This window comes from Stenella coeruleoalba (assembly GCF_951394435.1).
Source record: "Stenella coeruleoalba genome assembly, contig: scaffold_88, whole genome shotgun sequence".
Lineage (NCBI taxonomy): Eukaryota > Metazoa > Chordata > Mammalia > Artiodactyla > Delphinidae > Stenella > Stenella coeruleoalba.
The window spans coordinates 598,470-625,783 of NW_027645889.1; the positions used below are offsets into that span (position 1 = coordinate 598,470).

The 27,314-nt window shown below is 43.9% G+C and overlaps 1 long non-coding RNA gene across 8 annotated transcripts in view; it reads right to left on the reverse strand.

Annotated features, from left to right (window-relative positions):
- Nucleotides 1–27,314, reverse strand: part of LOC307181489 — a 261,521-nt gene that overhangs the window by 77,959 nt on the left and 156,248 nt on the right. For all 8 annotated transcript variants that reach the window (XR_013826890.1, XR_013826891.1, XR_013826892.1 and 5 more), the window contains exon 2: nucleotides 13,606–13,687. This is a non-coding gene — a long non-coding RNA (uncharacterized lncRNA). The remainder of the gene's footprint in view (nucleotides 1–13,605; nucleotides 13,688–27,314) is intronic.

A 27,314-nucleotide genomic window follows, 5' to 3' on the forward strand; every position in this document is an offset into this window, starting at 1 on the left:
GAACTTGAGACGTGTTCAAATATGTCTCAGTTTTCCTCCCCTGGTACTCGGGTGCAACATTCCAGACGCTTTACTAACACTCTCCCCACTTGGAGAGTCAGCGCCTTTAACCTCCTGTTTGGCACAGTTTGCAATTTCTGCAGAAGATGAACAGGAATAGCGAGAACCAATGAGAGGCTAGCTGGAGGTGTCTGGACGGGCAAATTTAACTCTCATTTCCCACCAGGAAGAGGAATTAACCAAAGGCTCAGCGTGCCGTACCGGAACCAGATTAGGGCCTGAAGCCATCCTGCGGTGTTGCGGCCAGCTCAAAAGAAAGCGAGTTGAAGAAAGGAGCTCAGGGGCACTGTAATTCACAAACCTGCAGAGTTATAAATGACAGCTATCGTCCCAAAATAGACTGAAGTAAGGCTGCCAAGAGGACTTGAAAGCGGAGCAGAATTGTAGGAAACCGATTTCAGGAGGTAGACTGGAATTGCATTGAAAGCATAGGAAAAGAGGCAGAACGTCCACAATGATGCACTTGGCCAAAAAGGGCGTATGCGTTTTTTCCTGAATATATTCAGGAAAAAACGCATACGCCCTTTTTGGCCAACCAAGCAAGCTTGCAAAGGAAATCTGCACTACAATGAAGTCTCACTTCCCCCCGGTCAAAAGGGCCATCTGAAAAAAGTGTAAAATCCAGAAAGGCAGGACAGGCCATGGAGAACTGGGAGCCTTGTTATGCTGATGGGCGGGATGTAAATTACCAACAGACACTCAGGAGAAGTGTATGGTGTTTCCTGAAACATCTAAAAAACAAAGCAACAGAGCCTAGGGCACTGCCACTTATGCTCCTATAGCTTAGGGAAATTAAAATCAAAAAGACACAGCCACCCCAAAGTTTGGGACGCCTCTGTTTACAAGAACCTCGTTTACAGTACAAGTTCAACATCGCAGAAATTGAAAAATGGATAAAGAAGTTGTGGTATTTACTTACAAAGCAATATCACTCAGCAATGAAATCTGTGTCATCAGGCCCTTAGCAGCACAATGAGTGGATTCAGGTATGATGATTCTAACTGAAATAAGTCACACAGAAAAAGAAACATCATAAGATATCAGTAATACACGGAATGGAAACTTGGCTACACAGGAACTGAATTACAGAATAGAACAGGGTCTCAAATTTAGAAAACCAACTTATGCTTGCTTAAGGGGAAAGGTGAGTTGGGGTGCTGCATAAAACCAGAGATTGAAATGAGCACAGATAAAGTTCCTTAAGCCAAATATGGAATAGACAAGAGCTACTCCTTGCTCAACGAAATAGACTCAACACCCCATATTAAACGCCTAAGAATGTACCTGACTTGTAAGTATCTTAAAACCTATGGATTGCTATGTCTCCGAAAGAGAATCAAGCATGTGTACAGGGGCATAAACGCACCAGTGATAGGATTGGAGAGGTTCGGTGAGCAAATGAAGATGCTTTGAAGTCATATTGCATGGTACCCATTCCACGGGTTTCAACTACCCAGGTTTTAGGTATTCTTCCTTCAGCTAAAACATGCATGTGGAACCCAAGTATGATCAACCATGTGAATGGGAGACGTGTTCAAATATGTCTCAGTTTTCCTCCCCTGGTACTCGGGTGCAACATTCCAGACGCTTTACTAACACTCTCCCCACTTGGAGAGTCAGCGCCTTTAACCTCCTGTTTGGCCCAGTTTGCAATTTCTGCGGAAGATGAACAGGAATAGCGAGAACAAATGAGAGGCTAGCTGGAGGTGTCTGGACGGGCAAATTTAACTCTCATTTCCCACCAGGAAGAGGAAATAACCAAAGGCTCAGTGTGCCGTTCCGGACCAGATTAGGGCCTGAAGCCATCCTGCAGTGTTGCGGCCAGCTCAAAAGAAAGCGAGTTGAAGAAAGGAGCTCAGGGTCACTGTAATTCACAAACCTGCAGAGTTATAAATGACAGCTATCGTCCAAAATATACTGAAGTAAGGCTGCCAAGAGGACTTGAAAGCGGGGCAGAATTGCAGGAAACCGATTTCAGGAGGTCGACTGGAATTGCATTGAAAGCATAGGAAAAGAGGCAGAACGTCCACAATGATGCACTTGGCCAAAAAGGGCGTATGCGTTTTTTCCTGAATATATTCAGGAAAAAATGCATACGCCCTTTTTGGCCAACCAAGCAAGCTTGTAAAGGAAATCTGCACTACAATGAAGTCTCACTTCCCCCGGGTCAAAAGGGCCATCTGAAAAAAGTGTAAAATCCAAAAAGGCAGGACAGGCCATGGAAAACTGGGAGCCTTGTTATGCTGAAGGGCGGGATGTAAATTGCCAACAACCACTCGGGAGAAGTGTATGGTGTTTCCTGAAACATCTAAAAAACAAAGCAACAGAGCCTAGGTCACTTCCACTTATGGTCCTATAGATTAGGGAATTTAAAATCAAAAAGGCACAGCCACCCCAAAGTTTCGAATGGCTCTGTTTACAAGAACCTCGTTTACAGTACAAGTTCAACATTGCAGAAAGTGAAAAATGGATAAAAAAGTTGTGGTATTTACTTACAAAGCAATATCACTCAGCAATGAAATCTGTGTCTTCAGGCCCTTACAAGCACAATGAGTGGATTCAGGTATGATGATTCTAACTGAAATAAGTCACACAGAAAAAGAAACATCATAAGATATCAGTAATACACGGAATGTAAACTTGGCTACACAGGAACTGAATTACAGAACAGAACAGGGTCTCAAATTTAGAAAACCAACTTATGCTTGCTTAACGGTTAAGGTGAGTTGGGGTGCTGCATAAAACCAGAGATTGAAATGAGCACAGATAAAGTTCCTTAAGCCAAATATGGAATAGACAAGAGCTACTCCTTGCTCAACGAAATGGACTCAACACCGCATATTAAACGCCTAAGAATGTACCTGACTAGTAAGTATCTTAAAACCTATGGATTGCTATGTCTCCGAAAGAGAATCAAGCATGTGTACAGGGGCATAAACGCAGCAGTGATAGGATTGGAGAGGTTCGGTGAGCAAATGAAGACCCTTTGAAGTCATATTGCATGGTACCCATTCCACGGGTTCAAATACCCAGGTTTAAGGTATTCTTCCTTCAGCTAAAACATGCATGTGGAACCCAAGTATGATCAACCATGTGAACGGGAGACGTGTTCAAATATGTCTCAGTTTTCCTCCCCTGGTACTCGGGTGCAACATTCCAGACGCTTTACTAACACTCTCCGCACTTGGAGAGTCAGCGCCTTTAACCTCCTGTTTGGCCCAGTTTGCAATTTCTGCGGAAGATGAACAGGAATAGCGAAAACCAATGAGAGACTAGCTGGAGGTGTCTGGACGGGCAAATTTAACTCTCATTTCCCTCCAGGAAGAGGAAATAACCAAAAGCTCAGCGTGCCGTGCCGGAACCAGATTAGGGCCTGAAGCCATCCTGCAGTGTTGCGGCCAGGTCACAAGAAAGCGAGTTGAAGAAAGGAGCTCAGGGGCACTGTAATTCACAAACCTGCAGAGTTATAAATGACAGCTATCGTCCAAAAATAGACTGAAGTAAGGCTGCCAAGAGGACTTGAAAGCGGGGCAGAATTGCAGGAAACCGATTTCAGGAGGTAGACTGGAATTGCATTAAAAGCATAGGAAAAGAGGCAGAACGTCCACAATGATGCACTTGGCCAAAAAGGGCGTATGCGTTTTTTCCTGAATATATTCAGGAAAAAACGCATACGCCCTTTTTGGCCAACCAAGCAAGCTTGCAAAGGAAATCTGCACTACAATGAAGTCTCACTTCCCCCCGGTCAAAAGGGCCATCTGAAAAAAGTGTAAAATCCAGAAAGGCAGGACAGGCCATGGAGAACTGGGAGCCTTGTTATGCTGATGGGCGGGATGTAAATTGCCAACAACCACTCGGGAGAAGTGTATGGTGTTTCCTGAAACATCTAAAAACCAAGCAACAGAGCCTAGGGCACTTCCACTTATGGTCCTATAGCTTAGGGAAATTAAAATCAAAAAGACACAGCCACCCCAAAGTTTGGAACGGCTCTGTTTACAAGAACCTCGTTTACAGTACAAGTTCAACATCGCAGAAAGTGAAAAATGGATAAAAAAGTTGTGGTATTTACTTACAAAGCAATATCACTCAGCAATGAAATCTGTGTCATCAGGCACTTAGCAGCACAATGAGTGGATTCAGGTATGATGATTCTAACTGAAATAAGTCACACAGAAAAAGAAACATCATAAGATATCAGTAATACACGGAATGTAAACTTGGCTACACAGGAACTGAATTACAGAACAGAACAGGGTCTCAAATTTAGAAAACCAACTTATGCTTGCTTAAGGGGAAAGGTGAGTTGGGGTGCTGCATAAAACCAGAGATTGAAATGAGCACAGATAAAGTTCCTTAAGCCAAATATGGAATAGACAAGAGCTACTCCTTGCTCAACGAAATGGACTCAACACCGCATATTAAACGCCTAAGAATGTACCTGACTAATAAGTATCTTAAAACCTATGGATTGCTATGTCTCCGAAAGAGAATCAAGCATGTGTACAGGGGCATAAACGCAGCAGTGATAGGATTGGAGAGGTTCTGTGAGCAAATGAAGACCCTTTGAAGTCATATTGCATGGTACCCATTCCACGGGTTTCAACTACCCAGGTTTAATGTGTTCTTCCTTCAGCTAAAACATGCATGTGGAACCTAGAGTATGATCAACCATGTGATCGGGAGAGGTGTTCAAATATGTCTCAGTTTTCATACCCTGGTACTCGGGTGCAACATTCCAGACACATTACTAACACTCTCCCCACTTGGAGAGTCAGTCCCTTTAACCTCCTGTTTGGCCCAGTTTGCAATTTCTGTGGAAGATGAACAGGAATAGCGAGAACCAATGAGAGACTAGCTGGAGGTGTCTGGACGGGCAAATTTAACTCTCATTTCCCACCAGGAAGAGGAATTACCCAAAGGCTCAGCGTGCCGTGCCAGAACCAGATTAGGGCCTGAAGACATCCTGCGGTGTTGCGGCCAGGTCACAAGAAAGCGAGTTAAAGAAAGGAGCTCAGGAGCACTGTAATTCACAAACCTGCAGAGTTATAAATGACAGCTATCGTCCAAAAATAGACTGAAGTAAGGCTGCCAAGAGGACTTGAAAGCGGGGCAGAATTGCAGGAAACCAATTTCAGGAGGTAGACTGGAATTGCATTGAAAGCATAGGAAAAGAGGCAGAACGTCCACAATGATGCACTTGGCCAAAAAGGGCGTATGCGTTTTTTCCTGAATATATTCAGGAAAAAACGCATACGCCCTTTTTGGCCAACCAAGCAAGCTTGCAAACGAAATCTGCACTACAATGAAGTCTCACTTCCCCCCGGTCAAAAGGGCCATCTGAAGAAAGTGTAAAATCCAGAAAGGCAGGACAGGCCATGGAGAACTGGGAGCCTTGTTATGCTGATGGGCGGGATGTAAATTGCCAACAACCACTCGGGAGAAGTGTATGGTGTTTCCTGAAACATCTAAAAAACAAAGTAACAGAACCTAGGGCACTTCCACTTATGGTCCTATAGCTTAGGGAAATTAAAATCAAAAAGACACAGCCACCCCAAAGTTTGGAACGGCTCTGTTTACAAGAACCTCGTTTACAGTACAAGTTCAACATCGCGGAAAGTGAAAAATGGATAAAGAAGTTGTGGTATTTACTTACAAAGCAATATCACTCAGCAATGAAATCTGTGTCATCAGGCCCTTAGCAGCACAATGAGTGGATTCAGGTACGATGATTCTAACTGAAATAAGTCACACAGAAAAAGAAACATCATAAGATATCAGTAATACACGGAATGGAAACTTGGCTACACAGGAACTGAATTACAGAACAGAACAGGGTCTCAAATTTAGAAAACCAACTTATGCTTGCTTAAGGGTAAAGGTGAGTTGGGGTGCTGCATAAAACCAGAGATTGAAATGAGCACAGATAAAGTTCCTTAAGCCAAATATGGAATAGACAAGAGCTACTCCTTGCTCAAAGAAATGGACTCAACACCGCATATTAAACGCCTAAGAATGTACCTGACTAGTAAGTATCTTAAAACCTATGGATTGCTATGTCTCCGAAAGAGAATCAAGCATGTGTACAGGGGCATAAACGCAGCAGTGATAGGATTGGAGATGTTCGGTGAGCAAATGAAGACCCTTTGAAGTCATATTGCATGGTACCCATTCCACGGTTTTCAACTACCCAGGTTTTAGGTATTCTACCTTCAGCTAAAACATGCATGTGGAACCCAAGTATGATCAACCATGTGATCGGGAGACGTGTTCAAATATGTCTCAGTTTTCGTACCCTGGTACTCTGGTGCAACATTACAGATGCTTTACTAACACTCTCCCGACTTGGAGAGTCAGTCCCTTTAACCTCCTGTTTGGCCCTGTTTGCAATTTCTGTGGAAGATGAACAGGATTAGCGAGAACCAATGAGAGACTAGCTGGAGGTGTCTGGATGGGCAAATTTAACTCTCATTTCCCACCAGGAAGAGGAATTAACCAAAGGCTCAGCGTGCCGTGCCAGAACCAGATTAGGGCCTGAAGACATCCTGCGGTGTTGCGGCCAGGTCACAAGAAAGCGAGTTGAAGAAAGGAGCTCAGGGGCACTGTAATTCACAAACCTGCAGAGTTATAAATGACAGCTATCGTCCAAAAATATATTGAAGTAAGGCTGCCAAGAGGACTTGAAAGCGGGGCAGAATTACAGGAAACCGATTTCAGGAGGTAGACTGGAATTGCATTGAAAGCATAGGAAAAGAGGCAGAACGTCCACAATGATGCACTTGGCCAAAAAGGGCGTATGCGTTTTTTCCTGAATATATTCAAGAAAAATCGCATACGCCCTTTTTGGCCAACCAAGCAAACTTGCAAAGGAAATGTGCACTACAATGAAGTCTCACTTCCCCCCGGTCAAAAGGGCCATCTGAAAAAAGTGTAAAATCCAGAAAGGCAGGACAGGCCATGGAGAACTGGGAGCCTTGTTATGCTGATGGGCGGGATGTAAATTGCCAACAGACACTCAGGAGAAGTGTATGGTGTTTCCTGAAACATCTAAAAAACAAAGCAACAGAGCCTAGGGCACTTCCACTTATGGTCCTATAGCTTAGGGAAATTAAAATCAAAAAGACACAGCCACCCCAAAGTTTGGGACGCCTCTGTTTACAAGAACCTCGTTTACCGTACAAGTTCAATATCACAGAAAGTGAAAAATGGATAAAGAACTTGTGGTACTTACGTACAATGCAGTATCACCCAGCAATGAAATCTATGTCATCAGGCCCGTAGCGGCATAATGAGTGGATTCAGGTACGATGATTCTAACTGAAATAAGTCACACAGAAAAAGAAACATCATAAGATATCACTAATACACGGAATGTAAACTTGGCTACACAGGAACTGCATTCCAAAACAGAACAGGGTCTCAAATTTAGAAAACCAACTTATGCTTGCTTAAGGGGAAAGGTGAGTTGGGGTGCTGCATAAAACCAGAGATTGAAATGAGCACAGATAAAGTTCCTTAAGCCAAATATGGAATAGACAAGAGCTACTCCTTGCTCAACGAAATGGACTCAAAACCCCATATTAAACGCCTAAGAATGTACCTGACTAGTAAGTATCTTAAAACCTATGGATTGCTATGTCTCCGAAAGAGAATCAAGCATGTGTACAGGGGCATAAACGCAGCAGTGATAGGATTGGAGAGGTTCGGTGAGCAAATGAAGACCCTTTGAAGTCATATTGCATGGTACCCATTCCACGGGTTTCAACTACCCAGGTTTTAGGTATTCTTCCTTCAGCTAAAACATGCATGTGGAACCCAGAGTATGATCAACCATGTGAATGGGAGTCGTGTTCAAATATGTCTCAGTTTTCCTACCCTGGTACTCGGGTGCAACACTCCAGACGCTTTACTAACACTCTCCCGACTTGGAGAGTCAGTCCCTTTAACCTCCTGTTTGGCCCAGTTTGCAATTTCTGCGGAAGATGAACAGGAATAGCGAGAACCAATGAGAGGCTAGCTGCAGGTGTCTGGACGGGCAAATTTAACTCTCATTTCCCACCAGGAAGAGGAATTAACCAAAGGCTCAGCATGCCGGGCCGGAACCAGATTAGGGCCTGAAGCCATCCTGCGGTGTTGCGGCCAGGTCACAAGAAAGCGAGTTGAAGAAAGGAGCTCAGGGGCACTGTAATTCACAAACGTGCAGAGTTATAAATGACAGCTATCGTCCAAAAATAGACTGAAGTAAGGCTGCCAAGAGGACTTGAAAGCGGGGCAGAATTGCAGGAAACCGATTTCAGGAGGTAGACTGGAATTGCATTGAAAGCATAGGAAAAGAGGCAGAACGTCCACAATGATGCACTTGGCCAAAAAGGGCGTATGCGTTTTTTCCTGAATATATTCAGGAAAAAACGCATACGCCCTTTTTGGCCAACCAAGCAAGCTTGCAAAGGAAATCTGCACTACAATGAAGTCTCACTTCCCCCCTGTCAAAAGGGCCATCTGAAAAAAGTGTAAAATCCAGAAAGGCAGGACAGGCCATGGAGAACTGGGAGCCTTGTTATGCTGAAGGGCGGGATGTAAATTGCCAACAACCACTCGGGAGAAGTGTATGGTGTTTCCTGAAACATGTAAAAAACAAAGCAACAGAGGCTAGGGCAATTCCACTTATGGTCCTATAGCTTAGGGAAATTAAAATCAAAAAGACACAGCCACCCCAAATTATGGAACGGCTCTGTTTACAAGAACCTTGTTTACAGTACAAGTTCAACATCGCAGAAAGTGAAAAATGGATAAAGAAGTTGTGGTATTCACTTACAAAGCAATATCACTCAGCAATGAAATCTATGTCATCAGGCCCTTAGCAGCACAATGAGTGGATTCAGGTATGATGATTCTAACTGAAATAAGTCACACAGAAAAAGAAACATCATAAGATATCAGTAATACACGGAATGGAAACTTGGCTACACAGGAACTGAATTACAGAACAGAACAGGGTCTCAAATTTAGAAAACCAACTTATGCTTGCTTAAGGGTAAAGGTGAGTTGGGGTGCTGCATAAAACCAGAGATTGAAATGAGCACAGATAAAGTTCCTTAAGTCAAATATGGAATAGAAAAGAGCTACTCTTTGCTCAAAGAAATGGACTCAACACCGCATATTAAACGCCTAAGAATGTACCTGACTAGTAAGTATCTTAAAATCTAGGGATTGCTATGTCTCCGAAAGAGAATCAAGCATGTGTACAGGGGCATAAACGTAGCAGTGATAGGATTGGAGAGGTTCGGTGAGCAAATGAAGACCCTTTGAAGTCATATTGCATGGTACCCATTCCACGGGTCTTAACTCTCCAGGTTTAAGGTATTCTTCCTTCAGCTAAAACATGCATGTGGAACCCAAGTATGATCAACCATGTGATTGGGAGACGTGTTCAAATATGTCTCAGTTTTCCTCCCCTGGTACTCGGGTGCAACATTCCAGACGCTTTACTAACACTCTCCCCACTTGGAGAGTCAGTCCCTTTAACCTCCTGTTTGGCCCAGTTTGCAATTTCTGCGGAAGATGAACAGGAATAGCGAGAACCAATGAGAGGCTAGCTGGAGGTGTCTGGACGGGCAAATTTAACTCTCATTTCCCACGAGGAAGCGGAATTAACCAAAGGCTCAGCATGCCGTGCCGGAACCAGATTAGGGCCTGAAGCCATCCTGCGGTGTTGCGGCCAGGTCACAAGAAAGCGAGTTGAAGAAAGGAGCTCAGGGGCACTGTAATTCACAAACCTGCAGAGTTATAAATGACAGCTATCGTCCAAAAATAGACTGAAGTAAGGCTGCCAAGAGGACTTGAAAGCGGGGCAGAATTGCAGGAAACCGATTTCAGGAGGTAGACTGGAATTGCATTGAAAGCATAGGAAAAGAGGCAGAATGTCCACAATGATGCACTTGGCCAAAAAGGGCGTATGCGTTTTTTCCTGAATATATTCAGGAAAAAACGCATACGCCCTTTTTGGCCAACCAAGCAAGCTTGCAAAGGAAATCTGCACTACAATGAAGTCTCACTTCCCCCCGGTCAAAAGGGCCATCTGAAAAAAGTGTAAAATCCAGAAAGGCAGGACAGGCCATGGAGAACTGGGAGCCTTGTTATGCTGATGGGCGGGATGTAAATTGCCAACAACCACTTGGGAGAAGTGTATGGTGTTTCCTGAAACATCTAAAAACAAAGCAACAGAACCTAGGGCACTTCCGCTTATGGTCCTATAGCTTAGGGAAATTAAAATCAAAAAGACACAGCCACCCGAAAGTTTGGGACGCCTCCGTTTACAAGAACCTCGTTTACCGTACAAGTTCAATATCACAGAAAGTGAAAAATGGATAAAGAACTTGTGGTACTTACGTACAATGCACTATCACTCAGCAATGAAATCTATGTCATCAGGCCCGTAGCAGCATAATGAGTGGATTCAGGTACGATGATTCTAACTGAAATAACTCACACAGAAAAAGAAACATCATAAGATATCACTAATACACGGAATGTAAACTTGGCTACACAGGAACTGCATTCCAAAACAGAACAGGGTCTCAAAATTAGAAAACCAACTTATGCTTGCTTAAGGGGAAAGGTGAGTTGGGGTGCTGCATAAAACCAGAGATTGAAATGAGCACAGATAAAGTTCCTTAAGCCAAATATGGAATAGACAAGAGCTACTCCTTGCTCAACGAAATGGACACAAAACCCCATATTAAACGCCTAAGAATGCACCTGACTAGTAAGTATCTTAAAACCTATGGATTGCTATGTCTCCGAAAGAGAATCAAGCATGTGTACAGGGGCATAAACGCAGCAGTGATAGGATTGGAGAGGTTCGGTGAGCAAATGAAGACCCTTTGAAGTCATATTGCATGGTACCCATTACAAGGGTCTCAACTCTCCAGGTTTAAGGTATTCTTCCTTCAGCTAAAACATGCATGTGGAACCCAAGTATGATCAACCATGTGAACGAGAGACGTGTTCAAATATGTCTCAGTTTTCCTCCCCTGGTACTCGGGTGTAACATTCCAGATGCTTTACTAACACTCTGCCCACTTGGAGAGTCAGCGCCTTTAACCTCCTGTTTGGCCCAGTTTGCAATTTCTGCGGAAGATGAACAGGAATAGCGAGAACCAATGAGAGGCTAGCTGGAGGTGTCTGGACGGGCAAATTTAACTCTCATTTCCCACCAGGAAGAGGAAATAACCAAAGGCTCAGCGTGCCGTGCCGGAACCAGATTAGGGCCTGAAGCCATCCTGCGGTGTTGCGGCCAGCTCAAAAGAAAGCGAGTTGAAGAAAGGAGCTCAGGGGCACTGTAATTCACAAACCTGCAGAGTTACAAATGACAGCTATCGTCCAAAAATAGACTGAAGTAAGGCTGCCAAGAGGACTTGAAAGCGGGGCAGAATTGCAGGAAACCGATTTCAGGAGGTAGACTGGAATTGCATTGAAAGCATAGGCAAAGAGGCAGAACGTCCACAATGATGCACTTGGCCAAAAAGGGCGTATGCGTTTTTTCCTGAATATATTCAGGAAAAAACGCATACGCCCTTTTTGGCCAACCAAGCAAGCTTGCAAAGGAAATCTGCACTACAATGAAGTCTCACTTCCCCCCGGTCAAAAGGGCCATCTGAAAAAAGTGTAAAATCCAGAAAGGCAGGACAGGCCATGGAGAACTGGGAGCCTTGTTATGCTGATGGGCGGGATGTAAATTGCCAACAACCACTCGGGAGAAGTGTATGGTGTTTCCTGAAACATCTAAAAAACAAAGCAACAGAACCTAGGGCACTTCCACTTATGGTCCTATAGCTTAGGGAAATTAAAATCAAAAAGACACAGCCACCCCAAAGTTTGGAACGGCTCTGTTTACAAGAACCTCGTTTACAGTACAAGTTCAACATCGCAGAAAGTGAAAAATGGATAAAGAAGTTGTGGTATTTACTTACAAAGCAATATCACTCAGCAATGAAATCTGTGTCATCAGGCCCTTAGCAGCACAATGAGTGGATTCAGTTATGATGATTCTAACTGAAATAAGTCACACAGAAAAAGAAACATCATAAGATATCAGTAATACACGGAATGTAAACTTGGCTACACAGGAACTGAATTCCAAAACAGAACAGGTCCTCAAATTTAGAAAACCAACTTATGCTTGCTTAAGGGGAAAGGTGAGTTGGGGTGCTGCATAAAACCAGAGATTGAAATGAGCACAGATAAAGTTCCTTAAGCCAAATATGGAATAGACAAGAGCTACTCCTTGCTCAACGAAATGGACTCAACACCGCATATTAAACGCCTAAGAATGTACCTGACTAGTAAGTATCTTAAAACCTATGGATTGCTATGTCTCCGAAAGAGAATCAAGCGTGTGTACAGGGGCATAAACGCAGCAGTGATAGGATTGGAGAGGTTCGGTGAGCAAATGAAGACCCTTTGAAGTCATATTGCATGGTACCCATTACACGGGTCTCAACTCTCCAGGTTTAAGGTATTCTTCCTTCAGCTAAAACATGCATGTGGAACCCAGAGTATGATCAACCATGTGAACGAGAGACGTGTTCAAATATGTCTCAGTTTTCCTCCCCTGGTACTCGGGTGCAACATTCCAGATGCTTTACTAACACTCTCCCCACTTGGAGAGTCAGCGCCTTTAACCTCCTGTTTGGCCCAGTTTGCAATTTCTGCGGAAGATGAACAGGAATAGCGAGAACCAATGAGAGGCTAGCTGGAGGTGTCTGGACAGGCAAATTTAACTCTCATTTCCCACCAGGAAAAGGAAATAACCAAAGCCTCAGCGTGCCGTGCCGGAACCAGATTAGGGCCTGAAGCCATCCTGCGGTGTTGCGGCCAGCTCAAAAGAAAGCGAGTTGAAGAAAGGAGCTCAGGGGCACTGTAATTCACAAACCTGCAGAGTTATAAATGACAGCTATCGTCCAAAAATAGACTGAAGTAAGGCTGCCAAGAGGACTTGAAAGCGGGGCAGAATTGCAGGAAACCGATTTCAGGAGGTAGACTGGAATTGCATTGAAAGCATAGGAAAAGAGGCAGAACGTCCACAATGATGCACTTGGCCAAAAAGGGCGTATGCGTTTTTTCCTGAATATATTCAGGAAAAAACGCATACGCCCTTTTTGGCCAACCAAGCAAGCTTGCAAAGGAAATCTGCACTACAATGAAGTCTCACTTCCCCCCGGGCAAAAGGGCCATCTGAAAAAAGTGTAAAATCCAGAAAGGCAGGACAGGCCATGGAGAACTGGGAGCCTTGTTATGCTGAAGGGCGGGATGTAAATTGCCAACAACCACTCGGGAGAAGTGTATGGTGTTTCCTGAAACATCTAAAAGACAAAGCAACAGAGCCTAGGGCACTTCCACTTATGGTCCTATAGCTTAGGGAATTTAAAATCAAAAAGACACAGCCACCCCAAAGTTTGGAACGGCTCTGTTTACAAGAACCTCGTTTACAGTACAAGTTCAACATCGCAGAAAGTGAAAAATGGATAAAAAAGTTGTGGTATTTACTTAAAAAGCAATATCACTCAGCAATGAAATCTGTGTCATCAGGCCCTTAGCAGCACAATGAGTGGATTCAGGTATGATGATTCTAACTGAAATAAGTCACACAGAAAAAGAAACATCATAAGATATCAGTAATACATGGAATGTAATCTTGGCTACACAGGAACTGAATTACAGAACAGAACAGGGTCTCAAATTTAGAAAACCAACTTATGCTTGCTTAAGGGTAAAGGTGAGTTGGGGTGCTGCATAAAACCAGAGATTGAAATGAGCACAGATAAAGTTCCTTAAGTCAAATATGGAATAGACAAGAGCTACTCCTTGCTCAACGAAATGGACTCAACACCGCATATTAAACGCCTAAGAATGTACCTGACTAGTAAGTATCTTAAAACCTATGGATTGCTATGTCTCCGAAAGAGAATCAAGCATGTGTACAGGGGCATAAACGCAGCAGTGATAGGATTGGAGAGGTTCGGTGAGCAAATGAAGACCCTTTGAAGTCATATTGCATGGTACCCATTCCACGGGTTTCAACTACCCAGGTTTAAGGTATTCTTCCTTCAGCCAAAACATGCATGTGGAACCCAGAGTATGATCAACCATGTGATCGGGAGACGTGTTCAAATATGTCTCAGTTTTCGTACCCTGGTACTCGTGTGCAACATTCCAGACACTTTACTAACACACTCCCGACTTGGAGAGTCAGTCCCTTTAACCTCCTGTTTGGCCCAGTTTGCAATTTCTGCGGAAGATGAACAGGAATAGCGAGAACCAATGAGAGACTACCTGGAGGTGTCTGAACGGGCAAATTTAACTCTCATTTCCCACCAGGAAGAGGAATTAACCAAAGGCTCAGCGTGCCGTGCCGGAACCAGATTAGGGCCTGAAGCCATCCTGCGGTGTTGCGGCCAGCTCAAAAGAAAGCGAGTTGAAGAAAGGAGCTCAGGGGCACTATAATTCACAAACCTGCAGAGTTACAAATGACAGCTATCGTCCAAAAATAGACTGAAGTAAGGCTGCCAAGAGGACTTGAAAGCGGGGCAGAATTGCAGGAAACCGATTTCAGGAGGTAGACTGGAATTGCATTGAAAGCATAGGAAAAGAGGCAGAACGTCCACAATGATGCACTTGGCCAAAAAGGGCGTATGCGTTTTTTCCTGAATATATTCAGGAAAAAACGCATACGCCCTTTTTGGCCAACCAAGCAAGCTTGCAAAGGAAATCTGCACTACAATGAAGTCTCACTTCCCCCCGGTCAAAAGGGCCATCTGAAAAAAGTGTAAAATCCAGAAAGGCAGGACAGGCCATGGAGAAGTGGGAGCCTTGTTATGCTAATGGGCGGGATGTAAATTACCAACAGACACTCAGGAGAAGTGTATGGTGTTTCCTGAAACATCTAAAAAACAAAGCAACAGAGCCTAGGGCACTGCCACTTATGGTCCTATAGCTTAGGGAAATTAAAATCAAAAAGACACAGCCACCCCAAAGTTTGGGACGACTCTGTTTACAAGAACCTCGTTTACAGTACAAGTTCAACATTGCAGAAAGTGAAAAATGGATAAAGAACTTGTGGTATTTACTTACAAAGCAATATCACTCAGCAATGAAATCTATGTCATCAGGCCCTTAGGAGCACAATGAGTGGATTCAGGTATGATGATTCTAACTGAAATAAGTCACACAGAAAAAGAAACATCATAAGATATCAGTAATACACGGAATGTAAACTTGGCTACACAGGAACTGAATTACAGAACAGAACAGGGTCTCAAATTTAGAAAACAAACTTATGCTTGCTTAAGGGGAAAGGTGAGTTGGGGTGCTGCATGAAACCAGAGATTGAAATGAGCACAGATAAAGTTCCTTAAGCCAAATATGGAATAGACAAGAGCTACTCCTTGCTCAACGAAATGGACTCAACACCGCATATTAAACGCCTAAGAATGTACCTGACTAGTAAGTATCTTAAAACCTATGGATTGCTATGTCTCTGAAAGAGAATCAAGCATGTGTACAGGGGCATAAACGCAGCAGTGATAGGATTGGAGAGGTTCGGTGAGCAAATGAAGACCCTTTGAAGTCATATTGCATGGTACCCATTCCACGGGTTTCAAATACACAGGTTTAAGGTATTCTTCCTTCAGCTAAAACATGCATGTGGAACCCAAGTATGATCAACCATGTGAACGGGAGACGTGTTCAAATATGTCTCAGTTTTCCTCCCCTGGTACTCGGGTGCAACATTCCAGACGCTTTACTAACACTCTCCCCACTTGGAGAGTCAGTCCCTTCAACTTCCTGTTTGGCCCAGTTTGCAATTTCTGTGGAAGATGAACAGGAATAGCGAGAACCAATGAGAGACTAGCTGGAGGTGTCTGGACGGGCAAATTTAACTCTCATTTCCCACCAGGAAGAGGAATTAACCAAAGGCTCAGCGTGCCGTGCCGGAACCAGATTAGGGCCTGAAGCCATCCTGCGGTGTTGCGGCCAGCTCAAAAGAAAGCGAGTTGAAGAAAGGAGCTCAGGGGCACTGTAATTCACAAACCTGCAGAGTTATAAATGACAGCTATCGTACAAAAATAGACTGAAGTAAGGCTGCCAAGAGGACTTGAAAGCGGGGCAGAATTGCAGGAAACCGATTTCAGGAGGTAGACTGGAATTGCATTGAAAGCATAGGAAAAGTGGCAGAACGTCCACAATGATGCACTTGGCCAAAAAGGGCGTATGCGTTTTTTCCTGAATATATTCAGGAAAAAACGCATACGCCCTTTTTGGCCAACCAAGCAAACTTGCAAAGGAAATCTGCACTACAATGAAGTCTCACTTCCCCCCGGTCAAAAGGGCCATCTGAAAAAAGTGTAAAATCCAGAAAGGCAGGACAGGCCATGGAGAACTGGGAGCCTTGTTATGCTGATGGGCGGGATGTAAATTGCCAACAGACACTCGGGAGAAGTGTATGGTGTTTCCTTAAACATCTAAAAAACAAAGCAACAGAGCCTAGGGCACTGCCACTTATGGTCCTATAGCTTAGGGAAATTAAAATCAAAAAGACACAGCCACCCCAAAGTTTGGAACGGCTCTGTTTACAAGAACCTCGTTTACAGTACAAGTTCAACATCGCAGAAAGTGAAAAATGGATAAAGAAGTTGTGGTATTTACTTACAAAGCAATATCACTCAGCAATGAAATCTGTGTCATCAGGCCCTTAGCAGCACAATGAGTGGATTCAGGTATGATGATTCTAACTGAAATAAGTCACACAGAAAAAGAAACTTCATAAGATATCACTAATACACGGATTGTAAACTTGGCTACACAGGAACTGAATGACAGAACAGAACAGGTTCTCAAATTTAGAAAACCAACTTATGCTTGCTTAAGGGTAAAGGTGAGTTGGGGTGCTGCATAAAACCAGAGATTGAAATGAGCACAGATAAAGTTCCTTAAGCCAAATATGGAATAGACAAGAGCTACTCCTTGCTCAACGAAATGGACTCAACACCGCATATTAAACGCCTAAGAATGTACCTGACTAGTAAGTATCTTAAAACCTATGGATTGCTATGTCTCCGAAAGAGAATCAAGCATGTGTACACGGGCATAAACGCAGCAGTGATAGGATTGGAGATGTTTGGTGAGCAAATGAAGACCCTTTGAAGTCATATTGCATGGTACCCATTCCACGGGTTTCAACTACCCAGGTGTAAGGTATTGTTCCTTCAGCTAAAACATGCATGTGGAACCTAGAGTATGATCAACCATGTGATCGGGAGACGTGTTCAAATATGTCTCAGTTTTCGTACCCTGGTACTCGGGTGCAACATTCCAGACGCTTTACTAACACTCTCCCCACTTGGAGAGTCAGTCCCTTTAACCTCCTGTTTGGCCCAGTTTGCAATTTCTGCGGAAGATGAACAGGAATAGCGAGAACCAATGAGAGGCTAGCTGGAGGTGTCTGGACGGGCAAATTTAACTCTCATTTCCCACCAGGAAGAGGAATTAACCAAAGGCTCAGCGTGCCGTGCCGGAACCAGATTAGTGCCTTAAGCCATCCTGCGGTGTTGCGTCCAGGTCACAAGAAAGCGAGTTGAAGAAAGGAGCTCAGGGGCACTGTAATTCACAAACCTGCAGAGTTATAAATGACAGCTATCGTCCAAAAATAGACTGAAGTAAGGCTGCCAAGAGGACTTGAAAGCGGGGCAGAATTGCAGGAAACCGATTTCAGGAGGTAGACTGGAATTGCATTGAAAGCATAGGAAAAGAGGCAGAACGTCCACAATGATGCACTTGGCCAAAAAGGGCGTATGCGTTTTTTCCTGAATATATTCAGGAAAAAACGCATACGCCCTTTTTGGCCAACCAAGCAAGCTTGCAAAGGAAATCTGCACTACAATGAAGTCTCACTTCCCCCCGGTCAAAAGGGCCATCTGAAAAAAGTGTAAAATCCAGAAAGGCAGGACAGGCCATGGAGAACTGGGAGCCTTGTTATGCTGATGGGCGGGATGTAAATTGCCAACAACCACTTGGGAGAAGTGTATGGTGTTTCCTGAAACATCTAAAAACAAAGCAACAGAACCTAGGGCACTTCCGCTTATGGTCCTATAGCTTAGGGAAATTAAAATCAAAAAGACACAGCCACCCCAAAGTTTGGGACGCCTCCGTTTACAAGAACCTCATTTACCGTACAAGTTCAATATCACAGAAAGTGAAAAATGGATAAAGAACTTGTGGTACTTACGTACAATGCAGTATCACTCAGCAATGAAATCTATGTCATCAGGCCCGTAGCAGCATAATGAGTGGATTCAGGTACGATGATTCTAACTGAAATAACTCACACAGAAAAAGAAACATCATAAGATATCACTAATACACGGAATGTAAACTTGGCTACACAGGAACTGCATTCCAAAACAGAACAGGGTCTCAAAATTAGAAAACCAACTTATGCTTGCTTAAGGGGAAAGGTGAGTTGGGGTGCTGCATAAAACCAGAGATTGAAATGAGCACAGATAAAGTTCCTTAAGCCAAATATGGAATAGACAAGCGCTACTCCGTGCTCAACGAAATGGACACAAAACCCCATATTAAACGCCTAAGAATGCACCTGACTAGTAAGTATCTTAAAACCTATGGATTGCTATGTCTCCGAAAGAGAATCAAGCATGTGTACAGGGGCATAAACGCAGCAGTGATAGGATTGGAGATGTTCGTGAGCAAATGAAGACCCTTTGAAGTCATATTGCATGGTACCCATTACAAGGGTCTCAACTCTCCAGGTTTAAGGTATTCTTCCTTCAGCTAAAACATGCATATGGAACCCAAGTATGATCAACCATGTGAACGGGAGACGTGTTCAAATATGTCTCAGTTTTCCTCCCCTGGTACTCGGGTGCAACATTCCAGACGCTTTACTAACACTCTCCCCACTTGGAGAGTCAGCGCCTTTAACCTCCTGTTTGGCCCAGTTTGCATTTCTGTGGAAGATGAACAGGAATAGCGAGAACCAATGAGAGGCTAGCTGGAGGTGTCTGGACGGGCAAATTTAACTCTCATTTCCCACCAGGAAGAGGAAATAACCAAAGGCTCAGCGTGCCGTACCGGAACCAGATTAGGGCCTGAAGCCATCCTGCGGTGTTGCGGCCAGGTCACAAGAAAGCGAGTTGAAGAAAGGAGCTCAGGGGCACTGTAATTCACAAACCTGCAGAGTTATAAATGACAGCTATCGTCCAAAAATAGACTGAAGTAAGGCTGCCAAGAGGACTTGAAAGCGGGGCAGAATTGCAGGAAACCGATTTCAGGAGGTAGACTGGAATTGCATTGAAAGCATAGGAAAAGAGGCAGAACGTCCACAATGATGCACTTGGCCAAAAAGGGCGTATGCGTTTTTTCCTGAATATATTCAGGAAAAAACGCATACGCCCTTTTTGGCCAACCAAGCAAACTTGCAAAGGAAATCTGCACTACAAAGAAGTCTCACTTCCCCCCGGTCAAAAGGGACATCTGAAAAAAGTGTAAAATCCAGAAAGGCAGGACAGGCCATGGAGAACTGGGAGCCTTGTTATGCTGATGGGCGGGATGTAAATTGCCAACAGACACTCGGGAGAAGTGTATGGTGTTTCCTGAAACATCTAAAAAACAAAGCAACAGAGCCTAGGGCACTGCCACTTATGGTCCTATAGCTTAGGGAAATTAAAATCAAAAAGACACAGCCACCCCAAAGTTTGGGACGCCTCTGTTTACAAGAACCTCGTTTACCGTACAAGTTCAATATCACAGAAAGTGAAAAATGGATAAAGAACTTGTGGTACTTACGTACAATGCAGTATCACTCAGCAATGAAATCTATGTCATCAGGCCCGTAGCAGCATAATGAGTGGATTCAGCTACGATGATTCTAACTGAAATAAGTCACACAGAAAAAGAAACATCATAAGATATCAGTAATACACGGAATGTAAACTTGGCTACACAGGAACTGAATTACAGAACAGAACAGGGTCTCAAATTTAGAAAACCAACTTATGCTTGCTTAAGGGGAAAGGTGAGTTGGGGTGCTGCATAAAACCAGAGATTGAAATGAGCACAGATAAAGTTCCTTAAGCCAAATATGGAATAGACAAGAGCTACTCCTTGCTCAACGAAATGGACTCAACACCGCATATTAAACGCCTAAGAATGTACCTGACTAGTAAGTATCTTAAAACCTATGGATTGCTATGTCTCCGAAAGAGAATCAAGCATGTGTACAGGGGCATAAACGCAGCAGTGATAGGATTGGAGAGGTTCGGTGAGCAAATGAAGACCCTTTGAAGTCATATTGCATGGTACCCATTCCACGGGTTTCAACTACCCAGGTTTTAGGTATTCTACCTTCAGCTAAAACATGCATGTGGAACCAAGAGTATGATCAACCATGTGATCGGGACACGTGTTCAAATATGTCTCAGTTTTCCTCCCCTGGTACTCGGGTGCAACATTCCAGACGCTTTACTAACACTCTCCCCACTTGGAGAGTCAGCGCCTTTAACCTCCTGTTTGGCCCAGTTTGCAATTTCTGCGGAAGATGAACAGGAATAGCGAGAACCAATGAGAGGCTAGCTGCAGGTGTCTGGAAGGGCAAATTTAACTCTCATTTCCCACCAGGAAGAGGAATTAACCAAAGGCTCAGCATGCCGGGCCGGAACAAGATTAGGGCCTGAAGCCATCCTGCGGTGTTGCGGCCAGGTCACAAGAAAGCGAGTTGAAGAAAGGAGCTCAGGGGCACTGTAATTCACAAACCTGCAGAGTTATAAATGACAGCTATCGTCCAAAAATAGACTGAAGTAAGGCTGCCAAGAGGACTTGAAAGCGGGGCAGAATTGCAGGGAACCCATTTCAGGAGGTAGACTGGAATTGCATTGAAAGCATAGGAAAAGAGGCAGAACGTCCACAATGATGCACTTGGCCAAAAAGGGCGTATGCGTTTTTTCCTGAATATATTCAGGAAAAAACGCATACGCCCTTTTTGGCCAACCAAGCAAGCTTGCAAAGGAAATCTGCACTACAATGAAGTCTCACTTCCCCCCGGTCAAAAGGGCCATCTGAAAAAAGTGTAAAATCCAGAAAGGCAGGACAGGCCATGGAGAACAGGGAGCCTTGTTATGCTGAAGGGCGGGATGTAAATTGCCAACAAACACTCGGGAGAAGTGTATGGTGTTTCCTGAAACATCTAAAAAACAAAGCAACAGAGCCTAGGGCACTTCCACTTATGGTCCTATAGCTTAGGGAAATTAAAATCAAAAAGACACAGCCACCCCAAAGTTTCGAACGGCTCTGTTTACAAGAACCTCGTTTACAGTACAAGTTCAACATCGCAGAAAGTGAAAAATGGATAAAAAAGTTGTGGTATTTACTTACAAAGCAATATCACTCAGCAATGAAATCTGTGTCATCAGGCCCTTAGCAGCACAATGAGTGGATTCAGGTATGATGATTCTAACTGAAATAAGTGACACAGAAAAAGAAACATCATAAGATATCAGTAATACACGGAATGTAAACTTGGCTACACAGGAACTGAATTACAGAACAGAACAGGGTCTCAAATTTAGAAAACCAACTTATGCTTGCTTAAGGGTAAAGGTGAGTTGGGGTGCTGCATAAAACCAGAGATTGAAATGAGCACAGATAAAGTTCCTTAAGCCAAATATGGAATAGACAAGAGCTACTCCTTGCTCAAAGAAATGGACTCAACACCGCATATTAAACGCCTAAGAATGTACCTGACTAGTAAGTATCTTAAAACCTAGGGATTGCTATGTCTCTGAAAGAGAATCAAGCATGTGTACAGGGGCATAAACGCAGCAGTGATAGGATTGGAGAGGTTCGGTGAGCAAATGAAGACCCTTTGAAGTCATATTGCATGGTACCCATTCCACGGGTTTCAACTACCCAGGGTTTAGGTATTCTTCCTTCAGCTAAAACATGCATGTGGAACCCAGAGTATGATCAACCATGTGATCGGGAGACGTGTTCAAATATGTCTCAGTTTTCCTCCCCTGGTACTCGGGTGCAACATTCCAGACGCTTTACTAACACTCTCCCCACTTGGAGAGTCAGCGCCTTTAACCTCCTGTTTGGCCCAGTTTGCAATTTCTGTGGAAGATGAACAGGAATAGCGAGAACCAATGAGAGACTAGCTGGAGGTGTCTGGACGGGCAAATTTAACTCTCATTTCCCAACAGGAAGAGGAATTAACCAAAGGCTCAGCATGCCGGGCCGGAACCAGATTAGGGCCTGAAGCCATCCTGCGGTGTTGCGGCCAGGTCACAAGAAAGCAAGTTGAAGAAAGGAGCTCAGGGGCACTGTAATTCACAAACCTGCAGAGTTATAAATGACAGCTATCGTCCAAAAATAGACTGAAGTAAGGCTGCCAAGAGGACTTGAAAGCGGGGCAGAATTGCAGGAAACCGATTTCAGGAGGTAGACTGGAATTGCATTGAAAGCATAGGAAAAGAGGCAGAACGTCCACAATGATGCACTTGGCCAAAAAGGGCGTATGCGTTTTTTCCTGAATATATTCAGGAAAAAACGCATACGCCCTTTTTTGCCGACCAAGCAAGCTTGCAAAGGAAATCTGCACTACAATGAAGTCTCACTTCCCCCCGGTCAAAAGGGCCATCTGAAAAAAGTGTAAAATCCAGAAAGGCAGGACAGGCCATGGAGAACTGGGAGCCTTGTTATGCTGATGGGGGGGATGTAAATTACCAACAGACACTCAGGAGAAGTGTATGGTGTTTCCTGAAACATCTAAAAAACAAAGCAACAGAGCCTAGGGCACTGCCACTTATGGTCCTATAGCTTAGGGAAATTAAAATCAAAAAGACACAGCCACCCCAAAGTTTCGGACGCCTCTGTTTACAAGAACCTCGTTTACAGTACAAGTTCAACATCGCAGAAATTGAAAAATGGATAAAGAAGTTGTGGTATTTACTTACAAAGCAATATCACTCAGCAATGAAAGCTATGTCATCAGGCCCTTAGCAGCACAATGAGTGGATTCAGGTATGATGATTCTAACTGAAATAAGTCACACAGAAAAAGAAACATCATAAGATATCAGTAATACACGGTATGTAAACTTGGCTACACAGGAACTGAATTACAGAACAGAACAGGGTCTCAAATTTAGAAAACCAACTTATGCTTGCTTAAGGGGAAAGGTGAGTTGGGGTGCTGCATAAAACCAGAGATTGAAATGAGCACAGATAAAGTTCCTTAAGCCAAATATGGAATAGACAACAGCTACGCCTTGCTCAACGAAATGGACTCAACACCGCATATTAAACGCCTAAGAATGTACCTGACTTGTAAGTATCTTAAAACCTATGGATTGTTATGTCTCCGAAAGAGAATCAAGCATGTGTACAGGGGCATAAACGCAGCAGTGATAGGACTGGAGAGGTTCGGTGAGCAAATGAAGACCCTTTGAAGTCATATTGCATGGTACCCATTCAACGGGTTTCACCTACCCAGGTTTAAGGTATTCTTCCTTCAGCTAAAACATGCATGTGGAACCTAGAGTATGATCAACCATGTGATCGGGAGACGTGTTCAAATATGTCTCAGTTTTCGTACCCTGGTACTCGGGTGCAATATTCCAGACGCTTTACTAACACTCTCCTGACTTGGAGAGCCAGTCCCTTTAACCTCCTGTTTGGCCCAGTTTGCAATTTCTGCGGAAGATGAACAGGAATAGCGAGAACCAATGAGAGACTAGCTGGAGGTGTCTGAACGGGCAAATTTAACTCTCATTTCCCACCAGGAAGAGGAAATAACCAAAGGCTCAGCGTGCCGTGCCAGAACCAAATTAGGGCCTGAAGCCATCCTGCGGTGTTGCGGCCAGCTCAAAAGAAAGCGAGTTGAAGAAAGGAGCTCAGGGGCACTGTAATTCACAAACCTGCAGAGTTATAAATGACAGCTATCGTCCAAAAATAGACTGAAGTAAGGCTGCCAAGAGGACTTGAAAGCGGGGCAGAATTGCAGGAAACCGATTTCAGGAGGTAGACTGGAATTGCATTGAAAGCATAGGAAAAGAGGCAGAACGTCCACAATGATGCACTTGGCCAAAAAGGGCGTATGCGTTTTTTCCTGAATATATTCAGGAAAAAACGCATACGCCCTTTTTGGCCAACCAAGCAAACTTGCAAAGGAAATCTGCACTACAAAGAAGTCTCACTTCCCCCCGGTCAAAATGGACATCTGAAAAAAGTGTAAAATCCAGAAAGGCAGGACAGGCCATGGAGAACTGGGAGCCTTGTTATGCTGATGGGCGGGATGTAAATTGCCAACAGACACTCGGGAGAAGTGTATGGTGTTTCCTGAAACATCTAAAAAACAAAGCAACAGAGCCTAGGGCACTGCCACTTATGGTCCTATAGCTTAGGGAAATTAAAATCAAAAAGACACAGCCACCCCAAAGTTTGGGACGCCTCTGTTTACAAGAACCTCGTTTACCGTACAAGTTCAATATCACAGAAAGTGAAAAATGGATAAAGAACTTGTGGTACTTACGTACAATGCAGTATCACTCAGCAATGAAATCTATGTCATCAGGCCCGTAGCAGCATAATGAGTGGATTCAGGTACGATGATTCTAACTGAAATAAGTCACACAGAAAAAGAAACATCATAAGATATCAGTAATACACGGAATGTAAACTTGGCTACACAGGAACTGAATTACAGAACAGAACAGGGTCTCAAATTTAGAAAACCAACTTATGCTTGCTTAAGGGGAAAGGTGAGTTGGGGTGCTGCATAAAACCAGAGATTGAAATGAGCACAGATAAAGTTCCTTAAGCCAAATATGGAATAGACAAGAGCTACTCCTTGCTCAACGAAATGGACTCAACACCGCATATTAAACGCCTAAGAATGTACCTGACTAGTAAGTATCTTAAAACCTATGGATTGCTATGTCTCCGAAAGAGAATCAAGCATGTGTACAGGGGCATAAACGCAGCAGTGATAGGATTGGAGAGGTTCGGTGAGCAAATGAAGACCCTTTGAAGTCATATTGCATGGTACCCATTCCACGGGTTTCAACTACCCAGGTTTTAGGTATTCTTCCTTCAGCTAAAACATGCATGTGGAACCAAGAGTATGATCAACCATGTGATCGGGACACGTGTTCAAATATGTCTCAGTTTTCCTCCCCTGGTACTCGGGTGCAACATTCCAGACGCTTTACTAACACTCTCCCCACTTGGAGAGTCAGCGCCTTTAACCTCCTGTTTGGCCCAGTTTGCAATTTCTGCGGAAGATGAACAGGAATAGCGAGAACCAATGAGAGGCTAGCTGCAGGTGTCTGGACGGGCAAATTTAACTCTCATTTCCCACCAGGAAGAGGAATTAACCAAAGGCTCAGCATGCCGGGCCGGAACCAGATTAGGGCCTGAAGCCATCCTGCGGTGTTGCGGCCAGGTCACAAGAAAGCGAGTTGAAGAAAGGAGCTCAGGGGCACTGTAATTCACAAACCTGCAGAGTTATAAATGACAGCTATCGTCCAAAAATAGACTGAAGTAAGGCTGCCAAGAGGACTTGAAAGCGGGGCAGAATTGCAGGGAACCCATTTCAGGAGGTAGACTGGAATTGCATTGAAAGCATAGGAAAAGAGGCAGAACGTCCACAATGATGCACTTGGCCAAGAAGGGCGTATGCGTTTTTTCCTGAATATATTCAGGAAAAAACGCATACGCCCTTTTTGGCCAACCAAGCAAGCTTGCAAAGGAAATCTGCACTACAATGAAGTCTCACTTCCCCCCGGTCAAAAGGGCCATCTGAAAAAAGTGTAAAATCCAGAAAGGCAGGACAGGCCATGGAGAACAGGGAGCCTTGTTATGCTGAAGGGCGGGATGTAAATTGCCAACAAACACTCGGGAGAAGTGTATGGTGTTTCCTGAAACATCTAAAAAACAAAGCAACAGAGCCTAGGGCACTGCCACTTATGGTCCTATAGCTTAGGGAAATTAAAATCAAAAAGACACAGCCACCCCAAAGTTTCGAACGGCTCTGTTTACAAGAACCTCGTTTACAGTACAAGTTCAACATCGCAGAAAGTGAAAAATGGATAAAAAAGTTGTGGTATTTACTTACAAAGCAATATCACTCAGCAATGAAATCTGTGTCATCAGGCCCTTAGCAGCACAATGAGTGGATTCAGGTATGATGATTCTAACTGAAATAAGTGACACAGAAAAAGAAACATCATAAGATATCAGTAATACACGGAATGTAAACTTGGCTACACAGGAACTGAATTACAGAACAGAACAGGGTCTCAAATTTAGAAAACCAACTTATGCTTGCTTAAGGGTAAAGGTGAGTTGGGGTGCTGCATAAAACCAGAGATTGAAATGAGCACAGATAAAGTTCCTTAAGCCAAATATGGAATAGACAAGAGCTACTCCTTGCTCAACGAAATGGACTCAACACCGCATATTAAACGCCTAAGAATGTACCTGACTTGTAAGTATCTTAAAACCTATGGATTGCTATGTCTCCGAAAGAGAATCAAGCATGTGTACAGGGGCATAAACGCAGCAGTGATAGGATTGGAGAGGTTCGGTGAGCAAATGAAGACCCTTTGAAGTCATATTGCATGGTACCCATTCCACGGGTTTCAACTACCCAGGTTTAAGGTATTCTTCCTTCAGCTAAAACATGCATGTGGAACCCAAGTATGATCAACCATGTGAACGGGAGACGTGTTCAAATATGTCTCAGTTTTCCTCCCCTGATACTCGGGTGCAACATTCCAGACGCTTTACTAACACTCTCCCCACTTGGAGAGTCAGCGCCTTTAACCTCCTGTTTGGCCCAGTTTGCAATTTCTGCGGAAGATGAACAGGAATAGCGAGAACCAATGAGAGGCTAGCTGGAGGTGTCTGGACGGGCAAATTTAACTCTCATTTCCCACCAGGAAGAGGAAATAACCAAAGGCTCAGCGTGCTGTACCGGAACTAGATTAGAGCCTGAAGCCATCCTGCGGTGTTGCGGCCAGCTCAAAAGAAAGCGAGTTGAAGAAAGGAGCTCAGGGGCACTGTAATTCACAAACCTGCAGAGTTATAAATGACAGCTATCGTCCAAAAATATACTGAAGTAAGGCTGCCAAGAGGACTTGAAAGCGGGGCAGAATTGCAGGAAACCGATTTCAGGAGGTAGAC